We start from the raw sequence: 6,131 nt of genomic DNA, 5'->3' as shown, positions 1-6,131 counted from the left end.
AGGCAGGTGGATTGCCTGAGGTCAGGAGTTCAAGACCAGCCTGGCCAACATGGTGAAACCCATCTCTACTAAAAATACAAAAATTAGCCAGGTACAGTGGCGTGTGCCTGTAATCCCAGCTACTCGGGAGGCTGAGGCAGGAGAATCGCTTGAACTCGGAGGTGGAGGTTGTAGTGAGCCGAGATGGTGCCACTGCACTCTAGCTCTGGGGCGATAAAGCAAGACTCCACCTCAATTAAAAAAAGAAAAAAAAAAGGAATACCTCCTCCAAACACACTTCCAAATGATGCTCGGCTTCCAGGAAAGATCACAGACCAGAACCAGGTGCAGTGCATGAGTTTCCCACCTGAGCAAGGATTTGACTTGCGACCTAAGTCTATGACCTGCTGGCTTCAGGTCAAATGTGGCCCAAGAAATGTCCCAAATCTCTTGTCCTCAAGATTGCTGTAAGGCTGACTGTTTAAAACCAGTTTATTTCACCTGTGAGTAGAACATGGCCATTCATGGGATGAGTAACATGCTGGGGATGAAGAGCTGTAAGGCTCTAGCCTATGGTTATTCAAATGGCCGGGGCAAGGGTCTCATGGTATGGGTGTCCCTGAGTTGTTCTCACAGGTTTCTGTTGAGAAAAACAATTTGTTTCTTTCCTAGATTTTAGAAACCATAGAGTGTGCTCTTGAAAAAAAAGGAGTTTGTTACTACTCACGCACAGAAAGTTATGAGAGCTGCCACTTCCTGGACAAACACTGTGTGCTGAGCACCCTCCGTACATTCTAATTTCATCCTCATGACGGCCCAGTGGTGTAGGTACTGCAGCGACTTCCAGCTCATGGGCGAGTAGTTGAGGCCAGCTTTGTCCGAGGTCAAACAGCTGACATCGTAGAGTGAGGATTGCAGACACCATCTGCCTGATAAAGCCACAGATAATCATCCCCCTGGCCACACTGCCCCGAAGGGGGCCGCTGGGCTGGTGTGAGGTTAACCTGGGGTCAGCAAGCCTGAAGAAATGGTTGTCCTACACTGTGACAGTTTCCCAAGACAAAGGAATGGCCCTAGCACTGAACCCCTTGCTACAGAACACTGCCAGTGTGCAAGGGAAGGGACACCAGCTGTGCTTATCCGCAGACCACCAGTGGAGTTTTTACTGCTAAGCTCATAAACACCGGGCTGAAGCTTCTAGACGAGGGCGTGACGCACTGGCTGTCGTGGGCAGCTCAAGAATCCTGCAGGTCTGTGGGGCCACCTGCTGTCTGTTCCCCTTCAGGGGACCTGCTGTGGAAGTCACCAACTTGTGGTTGCCAGCTGACACCATGTAGGGGAGAGGGTGATGTCAACTCTCAGGACATTGGAGAAAGTAATAAACCCTTCTCAAACACTTGACAAAGGAAAATCAAAAGTTGACTTTCCCGTTTCCTTACGAGCACTATGCCCTCAAACCATGAACTCCCCTGGCCTCCAGTCTGGCTTCCCGGCCCCAAGCTGATGCGCACTCAGGGAGTAACTATACATTTTAATGGCTGCCTGTGCAGAAAGTAATCCAGAAAGAAAATCTGCTCCCCACCCTGCAATGTCATATAATTTATCCCCAGGCAAATATCAATTCTGGGTTTATTTGTATCTCTGCTTCCTTCCCCCGGGATAGTGAATACAAATTTTCTGACAATCACACATGATAATTGCTTTCGGAAAGCCTAGAATGTTTATCTTTCCCTCTGCGCTGTTTACTTCTCGGGGTAGCTGAGCTGAGCTCTGCCCAGCAGGTCATACTCCGTCAGGTTCAGGGGCCACGCAGTGACATGGGTATGGGTATCTGTTTCTGTCCGCCCTGGCTGAGAGATCCCTGGAGAGCTGGCTTGACCCTGGAAAACATAAAAAAATGAAGTGAATGAGAGAACACCAGCTCTCTGACTGATTCTACACCAGTGACTTTAGGTCGGTTACAATGCAAAAGCACATGGTGATTTAGTGAGGCTAAAACTGTGCCAGGCAGCCCTAGGAAGTACATCTTCTTTTTTTTTTTTTTTTTTTTAGAGATAGGGTCTTGCTCTTTCACCCAATTTGGAGTGCAGTGTCATGATCATAGCTCACTGTAACCCCCACCTCCTAGGCTCAAGTGATCCTCCCACTTCAACCTCCCAAGTAGCTGGGACAACAGGTGCATGCCACCATGCCTGGCTAATTTTTTATCTTTAGTAAAGACAAGGTCTCACTGTGTTGCCCAGGCTGGTCTCAAACTCCTGAGCTCAAGCGATCCTCCTGCCTCAGCCTCCCATGGTGCTGGGATTACAGGTATGAGCCACTGTACCCACCCTAGAATCAGTTGGTTGATATCCACACAGTAACTTGCTGGGATTTTGATTGGGATTGCATTGAATCTATAGACCAAGATACCAGCCCAAGGAGGTGAGTCTGTGTACACATTTTTATGACCAAAAATGTTAGAAAGGTTGAAAAAAAAATAGTGCAACTGTCAACCATAGCCACCATCTAGAGTCAATTAACATTTAAAATTTTTCCATATTTGCTTTAATCTTTGTGTGTGTGTGTAAATAGTTTTTGGCTAAACTATTCAAACATGAGTTGTTGAAATCATGTTGTCTTAGTCCTAGGTACTTCAGTATACATCTTCTAAAATATAAGGATGTTCTCTCACATAGCTGTAATACTTCTGTCTCAACTAAGAAAATGTAAAATAGTTCCTTAATATTAATTATCTAGTCCATGTTCAAATTTCTCCAATTGTTCCTGAAATAGACTTGATGCTAGATTTTTGAACCAAGATTCAATCAAGGTCCACACATTGCATTTGGTTGTTAGGTACCTTTTAAAAAATGTTTTAGTGTTAAAAAATTCACAACAGTCCAATTTACTTTTTTAATGACATTGGCTATTTAAAGTGACCAGGCCAGTTTTCTTGTAAGTGTACAAGTTTTTGGATTTGCCTATTTGTCACAGTAACACTTAACTATTTTCCGTATGTATTTATTTTTTGAAGTAAACATTGATTAGTTTGTGCCAAATTCGGTAATTCTATTCCCTTTCCCAGTGGCTAGATTAAGAATGACCCATGATATAATTCCAAAAAGATGACTGGGAGGCTTCTTGAAAAAAGTACTCCCAGCTTGGGCAACACGGCAAAACCTCGTCTCTACAAAAACACGAAAAAAAAAATTAGCTGGGCATGGTGGTGCACACCTGTGGTCCCTGCTACCCGGGAGGCTGAGGCAGGAGGATCACTTGAGACAAAGGCTGCAGTGAGCAATGATTGCACCACTGCACTCCAGCCTGGGCAACAGAGCAAGACCTCATCTCGAAAAAAACACTCAAGGAAGTTCAATTCATTATTACTGTGTTTATTACCACAAACTTAACAGCTTAAAATAACCCCAGTTTTTTGGGTTTTTTTTGAGATGGGGTCTTGTGCTGTCACCCAGGCTAAAGTGCAATGGCCCAATCTTGGATCACTGCAACCTCTGCCTCCCGGGTTCAAGCCGTTCTCCTGCCTCAGCCTCCTGAGTAGCTGGGACTACAGGCGCCCGCCACCACACCTGGCTAATTTTTTGTATTTTTAGTAGAGACAAGGTGTCACTGTGTTAGCCAGGATGGTCTTGATCTCCTGACCTCATTATCTGCCCGCCTCGGCCTCTTAAAGTGCTAGGATTACAGGCGTGAGCCACCGTGCCTGGCCCCACCAGTTTTTTAATCTTAGAATTTGTCAGGCTCAGGAGTCCAGGGACAGCTTAGCTGGATCCTCTGCTTCAGGGTCTCACAAAGATGGAATCCCAGGGCCAGCCAGTGCTGCAGTCTCATCCAAGGCTTGACTGGAGAAGGGTTCACTTCCAGTCTCACATGGCAGTTCCTTGCAGGCTGCCAGACTGAGGGCCTCAGTGTCACACTGGCTGCTGAGCAGAAGCCACACTCAGTTCTCTAACATGTGGCTGTCTCCATGTGGCAGCTCACAACATGGAAGCTACTTCACCAAAGCCAGCAAGGGAGAGAGAAGGTCTCCTAGTGACATGGCTGTTACAATTGTATGTAACATGAGCACATGTGTGTAATCACAGAGAGCCCATCACCTTTGCCATATTCCATTGGTGAGAAGCAAGTAACAGCTTCCATATCACAACAAGGGATGATGCCAACAGCTGGGGCTCATGAAGGCCATCCTAGACGCTGTCCTCTATAGAAGTAATGGCTTCTCTCTGGAGTCGTGGCTGCAGACATCTGTACTCAAAAAAGACAAAGCAGAGGGCAAAAGCCTTCCCAATGAAGATGGCGGAGTAGAAAGACAGAAAAAAGCCAAGTCTTTGATAATGTGACTGAACCACTCTATCTTTGGACTCCTAATTACATGAAATAATCCTTATGGCATAAGCCATTTTGAAGGGCGTTTTCTGTATTTTCAACCTAAAGCATTCTCTAGACGCTTTTGGCGGAGGTAATAAAATCATAAATAACTAATGAACCCAAGGTAGAATGTCCTTAGATGCAAAGAGTACACGGTGCTGTCTGAGTCCAGACAAGGAGGAGTTTCCTTCCAGCTGGAGAGCCAGAAGAAACTTCATGAAGGGCATTTTGAAGAATTCGTAAGTCTGGGCCAGGCGCAATGGCTCATGCCTGTAATCCCAGCACTTTGGGAGGCCGAGGCAGGTGGATCACCTGAGGTCAGGAGTTCGAGACCAGCCTGGCCAACATGGTGAAACCCCATCTCTACTTAAAATACAAAAAATTAGCTGGGCGTGGTGGTACACACCTGTAATCCCAGCTACTTGGGAGGCTGAGGCAGGAGAATCACTTGAACCCGGGAGGCGGGGGTTGCAGTGAGCCGAGATCACACCATTGCACTCTAGGCTGGGGGACAAGAGCAAGACTTCGTCTCAAAAGAAAAAAAGAATAGGTAAGTCTGGACCAGGGGAGATGTGAGAGGACGTTCCAAGGGGAGAAGGCCGTGAAAGACAGAGGTGAGAAGGGGTTGCTGGAGTGTTCGATATGTGATGGGCAGTGAGAGAAAATTACGCTGGGGCCGGATTTCCAAGGCAAAAGCCAGGGAGTTGAAGCCATCTGCTAGGTAGTAGGGAGCTGCCTGAGATTTTTGATTGACAGTTGCAATCAAAAGGGGGGAATCCCAATGTTTGAGAGGAGGACTACTTTCCCTCAACCCAACAGACAGGAGGCTTATGGCTTCATCATTTTGAAATAAAAAGTGTCTGAGGTCAGGAGTTGGAGACCAGCCTAGCCAACATGGTGAAATCCCATCTCTACTAAAAATAAAAAAAAGTAGCCGGGCATGGTGGTAGCTGGACTATAGTCCCAGCTACTTGGGAGGCTGAGGCAGAAGAATCGCTTAAACCCAGGAGACGGAGGTTGCAGTGAGCCGAGATTGTGCCACTGCACTCCAGCCTAGGCAACAGAGTGAGACTCCATATCAAATATATGTATATCTTAAATATATATATTTGATAATCTGAATGAAACAGATGCTTTCCTAGGGGAATAAATTCTAATTTGGGTTGGTACAAGAAGAATTAGAAAATATAAATAGACCAATATCACAGAATAAAAGTGTGTCAGAGTGATGCAAAACACATGAGGCCTGCTTGTCTTAACAGTAAGTTCTAGAAAACCTTTATGGAAGCAAACAGGCAAGAGCACATGATGAACTAGAATCTCATGTGAAGACAGATGCAGGGTTTGCCTTATGAATGAAAGGATTGTTTATAAAATCAGGTCATGTAATTTACTGCAATATGTTGGTATTATCTCTGGGTGAGAGAGTGGGGATATGGGTGGAGAAAAGGGTTTTCACTAATTTTCACTATTATCATTTGGGTGATAGGATTACTCTGGGTGAAGGAATTACTGGTGCTTTTTTTTTTTTTAAGTAATAGCTTTATTGAGATATAATTCAAATATCATACAATGTACCCACTTAAAGTATACAATTCAGTGGTTTTTAGTTTATTTGTGGAGCTATGTGATTTACCACAGTCAATTTTAGAACATTACGGCCGGACGCAGTGACTCATGCCTATAATCCTAGCACTTCGGGAGGCCGAGGCAGGCAGAACAACTGAGGTCAGGAGTTCAAGACCAGCCTGGACAACATGGTGAAACCCCATCTCTACTAAAAA

This window comes from Nomascus leucogenys, chromosome 9, assembly GCF_006542625.1.
Source record: "Nomascus leucogenys isolate Asia chromosome 9, Asia_NLE_v1, whole genome shotgun sequence".
NCBI lineage: Eukaryota > Metazoa > Chordata > Mammalia > Primates > Hylobatidae > Nomascus > Nomascus leucogenys.
The sequence above is the reverse complement of the archived record's forward strand: the minus strand, read 5'-3'. Positions refer to the sequence as shown.